The sequence below is a fragment of the Triturus cristatus genome, chromosome 5_2 (assembly GCF_964204655.1).
Source record: "Triturus cristatus chromosome 5_2, aTriCri1.1, whole genome shotgun sequence".
NCBI classification, from domain to species: domain Eukaryota; kingdom Metazoa; phylum Chordata; class Amphibia; order Caudata; family Salamandridae; genus Triturus; species Triturus cristatus.
In genome coordinates this window covers 887,530,778-887,544,542 of record NC_140588.1, presented here as the reverse complement: position 1 = coordinate 887,544,542, position 13,765 = coordinate 887,530,778, and the positions used below count along the sequence as shown (strand labels likewise).

General features: G+C 48.6%; 1 protein-coding gene across 1 annotated transcript in view; it reads right to left on the bottom strand.

Moving 5' to 3' along the window:
* Positions 1–13,765, bottom strand: part of LOC146829363 (neuronal PAS domain-containing protein 2-like) — a 498,088-nt gene that overhangs the window by 140,134 nt on the left and 344,189 nt on the right. The window lies entirely within an intron of this gene.

Sequence of the window (13,765 nt, the reverse complement as noted above, 5' to 3'; positions counted from 1 at the left end):
ACATGAAGCAGAAGCCTGGCACGGCAGTCCACAGGACAAGCTGGCCAGCGGTCCTGTCTTTCAGGCTGCCCCTTTCTTTGTAAAGCGCCAAGAGAGGAGTCTGCACTCAGCCTGTGCTAGCCCTGGGTGCGCTCTTTCTATGATCAGTGGGGCAGATGTTCACCGCCAGCATTAGCATCTGGCCGCACTTGTTCTTCCTGGAACTTTACAACTAATCATAAGAGGAACAATAACAGCAATACTACTGCTGCTATAATTAGACGCACTCATATATGTATGAATACAACTGGGAATTAGAGCCCGGCAATTGTTGTAGTACAATACCGCTGCTATGACTAAAATCAACAGTGAAACGAATACTGCAATTAATACTATCCCAACACAAGCAGAATTAACACATAGAACAATAACCAGCCAGGGTACTTTACTCGAGTGTGTGCCCTAATTTCCCTACACAATCTGACACTTAATTCAAATGATAATAATAATATAATAGTAACAACATTAATTACCATATTGTACTAATACAAATCAAACTGTGCACATACATTACAACGTAAACACAAAGTCATTATTATTATTAAAGAGTTTTTTTAGAGCGTGTTAACCAAAGACAAATATGTTCTTCAAGTCTTGTTACAAAACTGTAAAGACCCGGGTGTGGAATTGCAAATAGGCGCTAATTCTGGTTTGCACATGGGTGCACCTTCATTGGATTTAACTAAATTGCAAAGATGTGCCCAGGGCATGTGGTAACTAATGTTAATGGGAATTCTGCAGGTAGAGGATGAGGAAAACAAACAGCCACCTCATGTTTACTGTCAAGTTGCTTGAATTCTTGAAGGTGGCCCTGAAAACCTTTGGATTGTGGGTGCACCTGCTCTTCAGAGAGCGGGGAGCAGGATGTGCCCCTGTCCTGGCAGAGACACTGACTCTGTGGCATGATCCACGCTGTGGATATCTCTGCATGAGAAGGGTGCATCAACAGCATGGCCCTAAATACAGTGTCAGTTTCACTGCATGGGCACATGTGGCCCACCTTTGGACAGTACTAAAGAACTCCACCACGGCTGTGACTAAATCCCCCTCCCGCCACCTCAACCCCTCCCGTAGAGTCCATGAGACATTCTATACGCCCTCTGGGTGTGTATTATCTGTACCCCAACTCTTAGGTAATGTAGTTACTATGTTCCCAAATGGATACATGGAAAACATAAATCAAGCTGCAGGACCAAGAGGATGTTATCTAAACAATGGGGTAACCCTGTGTCCCTCAGAACCTGGGTGTGATTATTATAAGCAACAGTGGTTCTGTCGGGTATGGACTTGACAATTACTTTGTTCTTCGGATGAATCGAGAGAAATTGAATATACTAATCCGGAAATGAGGAAATCAATTATAAAAGAGAATGTTCTCCTTTAACAAGGACCACATAAATTATGAAGTACAAATCACATACACAATGTCAAAATATAAATCACGATGAAATCAAATTTGGTGGGTGAAATGCTGTTCTTTATATATAAATTGCATCATTTATATAGACACCCATATCATTTATAAAGCACGGTTACCAAAGTAATGAACCATAAAGTGAGTTTGTGAATCAGTGACAAAGTGACATAAGTGACAAAATTGTGCATAATATATACAAAAGTTGAATACAAAATATTCTTATATACACGATATACATAAAAGGGGGGCCAGTTTTGAAGAGAATTGCAATAACGCAGTTTCACGAATAAATCAGAACGTGTATAGAAACAGGTCTTGAACTGGTCCTAGCTATTGTCGTCGACGTTTCAACCCAGTATAAGCGACACTAAATCGTCATGCAGGGTCTTCATCAGGACTTTAAAATAAACGATGGCAACCTAGCCGATGGTCTAGGATGGCCTAACAATCAAGCGTTCAAGAAACGAGTACCTCATCCAAGGCGGGTGTCTCAAAAGGCGTTTTCCTACACGAAAAATCGTGTTTGTAGAATACTATGCGTCGGATCGAATCCGATGATAAAAGTTTGTACCAGTGTTTTGGTTCAAAGATATTTGCTGTCCAGCGATGACGACTCACGCTGCCACACCACTAAGTGGCTTTTATGTATATCGTGTATATAAGAATATTTTGTATTCAACTTTTGTATATATTATGCACAATTTTGTCACTTATGTCACTTTGTCACTGATTCACAAACTCACTTTATGGTTCATTACTTTGGTAACCGTGCTTTATAAATGATATGGGTGTCTATATAAATGATGCAATTTATATATAAAGAACAGCATTTCACCCACCAAATTTGATTTCATCGTGATTTATATTTTGACATTGTGTATGTGATTTGTACTTCATAATTTATGTGGTCCTTGTTAAAGGAGAACATTCTCTTTTATAATTGATTTCCTCATTTCCGGATTAGTATATTCAATTTCTCTCGATTCATCCGAAGAACAAAGTAATTGTCAAGTCCATACCCGACAGAACCACTGGACCAAGAGGATGGGCAGAGCAATCCTCAAAAAAGTGTTAAACCTCAAATATTATTCTTAGTCAATTTGTATTTATCTGTACAAAAAAAATAGAAATCACACAACCAAATCCTTCAATAATTCCAGGACACTAGAGTATAGTGCCTACATATGTTTAGCAGAAATTATTCGCAGTGTGACCAGGGAAATAGTCATAGGTTGATCTGTCTATTTTCAGGGTCAAAATACCTGGCACAGCAAGAGTAGATTGGAATAATGCCAAACGTCGGCAACAGTGCCTACTCTAGTAGATGCCAAGTGTTTACAATAAAAGGTGAGGAACTGTCCAATTTAGTGTGCATCTTTGATCTCATCAAGCCTGGCCACACATATTTAGGTGCAATTACAATAACAAAGCTGCACCTTATGAACTTGTGCATATCTGCTTCTATGTCGTGTGGAAAATCTTTAATCCGCATATATTTAGATCCAAAATCCTATTAGGCATTGTTTCAATGAACCACATATTGCAAAATTTCCTCTGGAATATGTTTGCCTATTTGCCTTTTAGTGTGTTCGATTTCACTCTGCATCATCATTCACCACATCCGTTTCTAACATCTACCATTTCTAATCCCACTCTTTTCTAAACAGTCTCCACACCTAGTGCCTATTTTGTTAAAAATATAAGTGCCTGGCACAAATCTTTCTTAGAAGCCCTCTGACGCCACTGCTGAATGCTGGTGTTGCAGAAATTAAGGCTTTTTAATCTTAACTCCATCTTCAGCCTCTTTTATCCTCCAATATACGTACGCTGCTGCTTTATCATATCCTTGCAGGTAGTTTATCCTCCCTGCTTTCTCCCTTCCACATCTTCCTCTTTCTTTCTATCAACCTCTTTCTTTCCCCTTTGCTGCCTTTCCCTCCCATTTCTGGGTTAAAGTCTGTTGATTGAAAAAATGTTGATGATAAGGGGCATGTTATGGGTGCCGTACAAGAAGGCGGTGTCATGTTGAGCTCTGGGATGAGCGGGGAGTTTCCTCAAAGATTGACACACATGGGATGGACACCAAAGGTGGAAACCAAGAAGCTGCTCCTCTGGAGATGCGGGTGAGTCACTTGGATTGCCTCCTCCCCACCACCTCTACACGTTTTTGTCTGGGGCCGGGCCGGGGAATTTATCACTTCACCGTTGAAGGCAGTGCCTGCCATTTTATGAGGAGTTTTGCCTGCGCCTCTATTAAAAAAAAAGGCTCTACAACATGGAAAATATTGAATTTGTCCCTTCGTCTTCTTGGTCTCTGTGGCCGACCCGGGGACTTGTTTCTTGAAAGAAACCGCGCTCGCCTTTCTGTGAAGCATTTTTTATGTGTGTCTTTCATTTTAATACTCCTTCAACAGTGTTATATCGTATATGGGAAAAACAAGAAAACATACGTTTATTTATTTATTTTTTGCAGAGTTTTATATAGCGTGAACTTGACCCGATGGTATCAGGTATCAGAGCGCTTTACATAGCACCAGTTGCATTACATGAGGGCACATTAATTTTTGTTAGGCAAGGGGATATTAAGTGATTTGCCCAGAATCACAGGATGTTCAGCGTCATTTCCGAAACTCGAACCCAATTCCCCAGATTAGAGGTCGACCACCCTAGCCGTTAGGCCAACTCCTCTCCTCATTTTGGTCCACAAGCTACATTTTTGTTCTTTGATTGAGATTGTGCTCTACAAGATGTGAATGATAATATCACTCAGAAATCAGATACTGCCCCTGTAATGATTTCAAAGACCTTAGCACTTGATAAAACACCACTGGAATCTAATAAAAGTCCTAAGAAGAATCCCCTATTCCAGTTAAATCAACTCCTATAACTACGGAAGTGATACTTGAAGAAATGTGTGCTTTAAAACCCTTTATGGAACACACTAATAACACTATACAACATCTAGATTGTTAGACCTGGCATCTTTGGCGTGGTTACCCCTGACTTTTTGCCTCTACCTCCTGTATTTTTGATGCTATGCTGGATTTCGTTTTTGCTGGTTTAGATGCTTTGGGCACTTTGCCACTGCTGATCAGTGTCAAAGTGCAAGTGCTCCCTTGGTAAATTGTTGTATTGATTGGTTATCCATGATTGGGATATTTGTTTCACCTGTTAGCCCCTAGTAAAGTGCACTGCGTGTGCCAGGGCTGGTGATTCAAATGCTACTAGTGGGCTGCAGCACTGATTGTGCCACCCACAGGAGTAGCGCTAAAATGATGTCTTAGGCCTGCTTGCAGTGCCTAGGTGCAGTCCAGGACTGCCATGTCGACCTGGCCAGTGCACCCACTGACCAGGCCTTATCCTTCCCTTTCTGTACATGTCAGGCATCCCTATGGTGGCCCTAGGTACCCCCCTGGGCTGGGTGCAGTGTATCTGAAAGGTAGGGCATGTACTGAGGTGTGTAACATGCCCTGGTAGTGAATTACAGCCATTTTCGTTTTTCACTGCTGAGAGGCTATCTTGCCCATAGGATAGAATGGGGAAGGCTGTTTACATGCCTATCTTCCCATAAGGGCAAGATAGAAAATCCAAGTTTGGAATCTCTGTGTTCAGAATTTAATTATACATCTTTTTAGCAAGATGGTTTTTAAATTCACTGTGTGAGAATAGCACTTTTTAGAAAGTAGCTATTCTCCTGTTTAACCTTCCTGTGTGCCTGTGTGCTGGTTGGCTGACTGGTGTCAGGTGATGTGCTAGGTGGCTCCAGGAGCCTGGATGAGTCAGCAGCAGGGTGAATAGGGAGATCTGCTTTAGATGGGTGGGAGGAGTAGTCCCTGGGTCTGAATAGGGCTGTCCCTGACAAACACAAAGCTGGCTCCACCCCCTGCTGGCCAGGCTGAGGACTCTGCCTCTGCTGGCACAAAGAAGGCTCCACCTCCTGCTGAGCGTCTAACGACCCTGCCCCTCACTCTGAAAGGAACCAGGTGCTCCAGAGCAGAGCACACCCAGGAACCGGTTTGAGCAGGGGAATCCCCCCACTGAAACACAAGAGACAAAGACTTGGAGGGGTATAAGAAGAGGACCCCAGACACCTAAAACTTTAAATCACTTTGGAACTAAGAAGAAACCTCTGCCAAGGAGAAAGCTGGAAGAAACTGAAGAGGAGAAGACTGCCTGCTTGCTGTTTTGCTTTGCTGCCAAGGAGAGGGGAAGGACTTTGCTGTGTCCCCTTCTTTTGATTCTGATCTCCAAGGGCCTGAGAAGAGCTGGCTCCCTGTTAAGAAGTCCCAGGAACAAAAGGACTTCACCACCAGCTCCCCTGGAACTCTGCTGAGAGAGTTCTGACCTGCCTTGGAGTGCTTGCCCAGTCTTGGGGCTTCAGGAGGTCGTTTTGCTGTGTTGAGGGAGCTGGGAAGCAGAAGCGTGAACAAGAGTGACTGGTACCCAACGCATCATCCGATTGCGTGTCGCAAGACGAGAGTGCGTGGAAAATTTCATCGCGGCACCATCGCAACACGCAGGGTCTCCGCATCGCCGAGTGCGTCGAGCATCGTCCCGAAGCGTGAAGCTTCCTGCCATTGCGAGGGTTGTCGCAGAACCAGTTTGCGGGCCGCACCACTGCCGGTGCGTGAAAAGTCTCCAATCGCTGCGTGCGTCGACGCAGAGTCCCGTTCCGTGGCGCATCGAGAGTTGCGGCGCCGGAAGGCAACGCTGCGCCACGCATCGCACCACATCGAAGAGTGTCGCATCGAACCTGTGCGTGAAGCTTCCCCCTAAGAAGCCTACGCAACGAAAGCCAAAGGTATCGCATCCTCCCCCTACAGATCGGAGCCGGCGCATCCACCTCTGCTGCGTGAAGCAGGGCTGCTGCAAAGCCTCCCCAGGATCTCAGGAGCATCGCATCGCCTTTGCCATCTTCCTTGTTATAGCTTTTGGGAACCTTATCGCAACTGCAGGTACTGTTGGGCACGAAAGTGTCGCATTTTGTGCATTGAGAGTCGCATTGTGCAGGACACTGACTTTGACATCCTGGAGTACTTTCTGCAAACTCTTGAACTATCCTTAAAGTAACCTTTTTGAATTATATGTTGGTTTGTCTGTAATATTTGGTCTTGTGAAGTTTTTAGTAAAGATACATTATTTTTCTAAAACTGGTGTGGAGTAAATCTGTGGTGTTTTCACTGTGTTACTGTGAGTGTTGGTACAAATACTTTACACATTGCCTTTGATAGCCTAGACTGCTCAGGCCAAGCTACCTAGAGGGTGAGCAGGGGTTATCTTAACAGTGTATCCCCCTTTCCCTGACTAGAAGCAAGGGTCCCTACTTGGACAGTGGTACCTACCCTGCCAACTAGAGACCCCCAGACCTAACATTGGTGGTCAGCGGTGAGGATTGAACTTGTATTTGTACTTGACCCACAGTAATTGGTGTACATCACTAGTTTAAGTGCAGACCAATAGACAACCACATACTATATTTTTTTGATTCTATTTTTGAGTAACTCTTCAAGAGCATCATGTCTCAGGTGGCAACAAGCGAGAAGGCAGAATTGGAGTTTTCCATTGCGGATTTATATTCATACAAAGTTGAAGATCTCAAGCAATTCTGCAAAGACCGTGGTTGCTCTTTTAAAAGCGGAGCTAGAAAAGATGTGCTACAAAGAGTCCTGAAGGCCTGGTGGGAGGCCCAAGAGGAAAGTGATGCAAATGAAGAGGATGGTTTTGTTCCCCAAGATCTGCCTGTGAGCAGACCAGTCTCAAGGGCTAGCAGCTCCCATTCCAGTAGGGGGCTCACTCCAGAGGAGCTGGAGGAGAATCAAAGGGTGAGAAACCATGAAATGGAAATGATGAAAATGAAAATGAAGCAATTGGAAGTAGAGAAGGACAAGGCGGCGGAGGAGAGCAAGAATGCCCATGCCTTGGAAGAGAAGAAATTGCTTCTGGCTCATGAAGTGAGCATGAGACATCAAGGCCAAGCAGGTGGAGTCCGGTTCAAATGGTGGCAGCGCACAGCCAGTGCAGGGGGGTAAAGTATATATCCCCAAAGATTTAGTACAGAATTACAATAGGAGTGAGGATATCTATGCCTGGTTCACATCGTATGAAATTGCATTGAGGATGAATGGGGTGCCTGAACAGCATTGGGGGGCGGGCCTGTGGAAACATTTTGAGGCTTCTGGGAGGAGTGCTCTAGAGCCCTTAGAATTAGCAGGTGCCATGACCTATCCCAATATGAAGGAGGCCCTATGTCTCAGGTATGGACTTACTCCAGAGCAGTATAGACTGCAGTTTAGAAATTCCAAGAAGAAAGAGTCTGAGACTTGGATGGAGTGTGTGAATCTGTACTCGCGGGCACTGGAAGGTTGGATGAAGGGCAGCAAGGTAACTGATTATAAGGGGTTGTTACATTTAATTAGTTGGGAGCACTTGAGTAGTCTATGTGTTCCAGAGCTGCGCCAGCATCTTTTAGATAGCAAGTTGACGGACCCCATTGAGCTTGCTAAGGAGGCGGACCGCTGGACCAGTACCAGGATCCACAGAGGAATTGTGGGTACCATTGCCAAAGGTGGGCAGGGTCCCCAGCAGAAGAGTAGGGGGGACAAGGGTAACCAAAAGGAGTTCTCACAAGGGCCCCAAAATAGTTACCAGGGTAACCAGTCCCAGCCCCCCAAGTCCAAACCCAAACCAACCTGGCCCCCTAAGGGCAGGTCGGATAACAAGGGTCCCATTAAGTGTTATCACTGTCAGGAATTGGGTCACAAGTCTCCTGTGTGTCCCAAGAAATCCCAGGCACCCACTGGTGCTCCAACACCGGGGATAGCTAGTGTAGCTTTTGGGGGGGATTTAATTTCTAGTGATTTGGAGGGTTTAGCAGTTATGTCCCTTGTCTCTTTAGGAGACACAGAGATGGTCCAGGAAACCCCTGTCCCTGATAACACTAAGAAGTACAGGCAGTGGGTGACCATCAATGGGAGGAGGGTGGAGGCTCTCAGGGACACTGGAGCCAGTGTGACTACGGTCAGGTGTCAGTGGGTCCCTGAGGAGCTGATCATTCCAGACGTACTTCACCCAGTAGTGTCAGCTGACAACTCTGTGCGCCTTTGCAAGGTAGCACATGTTCCCTTTGAGTGGGGGGGGTCTCAGGTCCTCTCAAAGTTGTTGTGAGTCCATCCATGCCAGTAGACTGTCTGCTAGGTAATGACCTGGAGAGTTCCCCGTGGAAGGAGGTGGAACGCCAGGCTCATTTGGAGATGTTGGGTTTGCCTGAGTGGGTCTGTGTGACCACCCGGTCCATGGCAGCCAGACAGGGTTGTGAAGCAGACCTGGAGCCTGAAACAGTGGCCCAGGTCCCTGCCAGAAAGAGGAAGGGCAAGGGGCGTGGTGCGTCCACCCCCGCTGTTCCCACGGTCCAGGAAGGAGCAGAACCTACGGGGGATGCCCTGGAGCCTACAGGGGAACAGGTCGCTGAGCTGGGAGACATACCTGAGCTGACCCATTGGCAGCAAGAGGGTGGTCCCTCCAGAGAGGAGTTCTGCCGTGCGCAGAAGACATGCCCTACTCTTGAAGGTCTGCGGCACCAGGCTGCAGACCAGGCAGCAGGTGCTGATCCGAAGAACTTTTTTCTCTACTGGGAGAATGACTTGTTGTACAGTGAGCCTAGGTTTGCTGAGCCCAGTGGATCACGTACCCTGGTGGTACCCGCAGGGTTCAGAGACTTCCTACTGGGTCTGGCTCACGACGTGCCGCTTGCAGGACATCTCGGGCAGGACAAGACCCGACAAAGGCTTGCCACCCACTTTTACTGGCCCGGGATGAAGACGGACGTCGCTTCCTTTTGTAAATCATGCCAGACTTGCCAGGCAAGTGGCAAGGCTGGAGGAAAATGCAAAGGCCCTCTCCAGCCTTTTCCGGTAGTGAGCACCCCTTTCGAGCGGGTGGGAATAGATATTGTGGGGCCACTGGACCCCAGGACCGCCTTAGGCAACAGGTTCATCCTGGTCCTGGTGGATCATGCCACCCGGTACCCGGAGGCTATCCCTCTCAGGACAACCACAGCCCCGGTGGTGGGCCGTGCGTTGATGGGGATCTTTTCCCGTGTGGGTTTCCCCAAAGAGGTGGTATCTGACCAGGGTACCAACTTCATCTCCAGGTATATGAAGTCTCTGTGGGAGGAGTGTGGGGTAACTTATAAGTTCACCACTCCTTACCACCCTCAAGGAAATGGGTTGGTTGAAAGGTTCAACCGGACCCTGAAAGGCATGATCATGGGGCTGACAGAGCCCATGAGACGGAAGTGGGACGTCTTTTTGCCATGCCTATTATTTGCCTACAGGGAGGTACCACAAAAGTCTCTAGGGTTCAGTCCCTTTGAGCTTTTGTACGGGCACCCTGTTAGAGGACCTCTCAGTCTGGTGAAGGAGGGTTGGGAGAAATCCCCGGGGAAAACCCCTCAGGATGTGTTCAGCTATGTGCTGGCCATCCGCAACCAGACACAGCGCTTCCGGGCCCTCGCTCAGGCGAACCTGGAAGCCAGCCAGGATGAGATGAAGAGGTGGTATGACCAGCATACCACTCTGATGGAATTTCAACCTGGGCAGATGGTGTGGGTGATGGCGCCAGTGGAGCCTTGCGCGCTCCAGGACAAGTGGACTGGGCCATATGAGGTGGTGGAGCGCAAGAGTGAGGTGACCTACCTGGTCAACTTGCGATCTCCCAGGAACCCCATGAGGGTCCTACACGTGAACCGCCTCAAACCCCATTTTGAGAGGTCTGAAATAACAATGCTACTTGCTACAGATGCAGGTATGGAGGAGGATAGCGATCCTCTTCCTGACCTCCTGGCAGCTAAGGAGCAAGATGGGTCAGTGGATGGAGTGGTCCTCTCGCCCACCCTGACCCCAGAACAGCAGAGGGACTGTCGCCATGTGTTGGGTCAGTTTGCATCTCTGTTCTCCCTGACCCCCGGTATCACCAACTGGTGTGTCCATGACGTGGACACGGGAGATAGCATGCCTGTGAAACAGAAGTTTTACCGGGTGGCTGACAAGGTCAGGGCCAGCATCAAGAAGGAGGTTTCTAAGATGTTGGAGCTAGGGGTGATTGAGCCCTCCAGCAGCCCCTGGGCTAGCCCAGTGGTACTTGTACCAAAAGCTGCTGCGCCAGGTGCCACTCCAGAACTTAGGTTTTGTGTGGACTACCGTGGGGTCAATGCGGTCACGAAGACTGACGCACACCCCATCCCCAGAGCTGATGAGCTCGTGGATCGGTTGGGAGCTGCCAACTACCTCAGTACGTTTGATTTAACTTCTGGGTACTGGCAGATTGCCTTAACTGATGGGGCCAAGGAGAGGTCTGCGTTTTCAACGCCAGAGGGGCACTTCCAGTTCCGTGTCATGCCCTTTGGGTTGAAGAACGCCCCTGCCACATTCCAGAGACTGGTCAACCAGGTACTGTCCGGGCTGGAGCAATTCAGCGCCGCATATCTGGATGACATCGCTGTGTTCAGCTCCACTTGGGAAGAACACTTGCAACACCTCTGCGCAGTGTTGAAGGCTCTGCATAGTGCAGGCCTCACTATCAAGGCCAGTAAGTGCCAGATAGGGCAGGGTTCGGTGGTGTATTTGGGACACCAGGTAGGAAGCGGCCAGGTGGCGCTCCTACAAGCCAAGATAGATACCATCCGGGCTTGGGAACCCCCCAAAACCCAGACAGCGGTGAGAGCCTTCTTAGGACTCACCGGGTACTATCGCCGTTTTGTCAAGGGGTATGGCACCATTGTGGCTCCCTTGACAGAACTAACTTCCAAGAAGTTACCGAAGAAAGTGATTTGGACCAGTGCCTGCCAAGAAGCTTTTGATGCCCTGAAGGAGGCCATGTGTACAGCACCTGTACTCAAGGCGCCTGACTTCTCCAAGGAATTCATAGTGCAGACAGACGCTTCTGAGCATGGAGTGGGAGCGGTGCTCTCACAACTAAATGATGAGGACTTGGACCAACCTGTAGCTTTCATTAGCAGGAGGCTACTTCCCAGGGAACAGAGGTGGAGTGCGATTGAAAGGGAAGCTTTTGCTGTGGTCTGGGCGCTGAAGAAGCTGAGACCCTACTTGTTTGGGACTCACTTCCGGGTTCAGACGGACCACAGGCCCCTCAGATGGTTGATGCAGATGAGGGGTGAGAATCCTAAGCTGTTGAGGTGGTCCATTTCCCTACAGGGGATGGACTTTACGGTGGAACACCGCCCCGGTACAGAACACGCCAACGCTGATGGTCTGTCCAGGTTTTTCCGCCTTAGCGATGAGAACTCCCAAGAGGGTGGGTAGTTCTCCCCACTTTCAGCTGGAGGGGACACGTGTTAGACCTGGCATCTTTGGCGTGGTTACCCCTGACTTTTTGCCTCTACCTCCTGTATTTTTGATGCTATGCTGGATTTCGTTTTTGCTGGTTTAGATGCTTTGGGCACTTTGCCACTGCTGATCAGTGTCAAAGTGCAAGTGCTCCCTTGGTAAATTGTTGTATTGATTGGTTATCCATGATTGGGATATTTGTTTCACCTGTTAGCCCCTAGTAAAGTGCACTGCGTGTGCCAGGGCTGGTGATTCAAATGCTACTAGTGGGCTGCAGCACTGATTGTGCCACCCACAGGAGTAGCGCTAAAATGATGTCTTAGGCCTGCTTGCAGTGCCTAGGTGCAGTCCAGGACTGCCATGTCGACCTGGCCAGTGCACCCACTGACCAGGCCTTATCCTTCCCTTTCTGTACATGTCAGGCATCCCTATGGTGGCCCTAGGTACCCCCCTGGGCTGGGTGCAGTGTATCTGAAAGGTAGGGCATGTACTGAGGTGTGTAACATGCCCTGGTAGTGAATTACAGCCATTTTCGTTTTTCACTGCTGAGAGGCTATCTTGCCCATAGGATAGAATGGGGAAGGCTGTTTACATGCCTATCTTCCCATAAGGGCAAGATAGAAAATCCAAGTTTGGTATCTCTGTGTTCAGAATTTAATTATACATCTTTTTAGCAAGATGGTTTTTAAATTCACTGTGTGAGAATAGCACTTTTTAGAAAGTAGCTATTCTCCTGTTTAACCTTCCTGTGTGCCTGTGTGCTGGTTGGCTGACTGGTGTCAGGTGATGTGCTAGGTGGCTCCAGGAGCCTGGATGAGTCAGCAGCAGGGTGAATAGGGAGATCTGCTTTAGATGGGTGGGAGGAGTAGTCCCTGGGTCTGAATAGGGCTGTCCCTGACAAACACAAAGCTGGCTCCACCCCCTGCTGGCCAGGCTGAGGACTCTGCCTCTGCTGGCACAAAGAAGGCTCCACCTCCTGCTGAGCGTCTAACGACCCTGCCCCTCACTCTGAAAGGAACCAGGTGCTCCAGAGCAGAGCACACCCAGGAACCGGTTTGAGCAGGGGAATCCCCCCACTGAAACACAAGAGACAAAGACTTGGAGGGGTATAAGAAGAGGACCCCAGACACCTAAAACTTTAGATCACTTTGGAACTAAGAAGAAACCTCTGCCAAGGAGAAAGCTGGAAGAAACTGAAGAGGAGAAGACTGCCTGCTTGCTGTTTTGCTTTGCTGCCAAGGAGAGGGGAAGGACTTTGCTGTGTCCCCTTCTTTTGATTCTGATCTCCAAGGGCCTGAGAAGAGCTGGCTCCCTGTTAAGAAGTCCCAGGAACAAAAGGACTTCACCACCAGCTCCCCTGGAACTCTGCTGAGAGAGTTCTGACCTGCCTTGGAGTGCTTGCCCAGTCTTGGGGCTTCAGGAGGTCGTTTTGCTGTGTTGAGGGAGCTGGGAAGCAGAAGCGTGAACAAGAGTGACTGGTACCCAACGCATAATCCGATTGCGTGTTGCAAGACGAGAGTGCGTGGAAAATTTCATCGCGGCACCATCGCAACACGCAGGGTCTCCGCATCGCCGAGTGCGTCGAGCATCGTCCCGAAGCGTGAAGCTTCCTGCCATTGCGAGGGTTGTCGCAGAACCAGTTTGCGGGCCGCACCACTGCCGGTGCGTGAAAAGTCTCCAATCGCTGCGTGCGTCGACGCAGAGTCCCGTTCCGTGGCGCATCGAGAGTTGCGGCGCCGGAAGGCAACGCTGCGCCACGCATCGCACCACATCGAAGAGTGTCGCATCGAACCTGTGCGTGAAGCTTCCCCCTAAGAAACCTACGCAACGAAAGCCAAAGGTATCGCATCCTCCCCCTACAGATCGGAGCCGGCGCATCCACCTCTGCTGCGTGAAGCAGGGCTGCTGCAAAGCCTCCCCAGGATCTCAGGAGCATCGCATCGCCTTTGCCATCTTCCTTGTTATA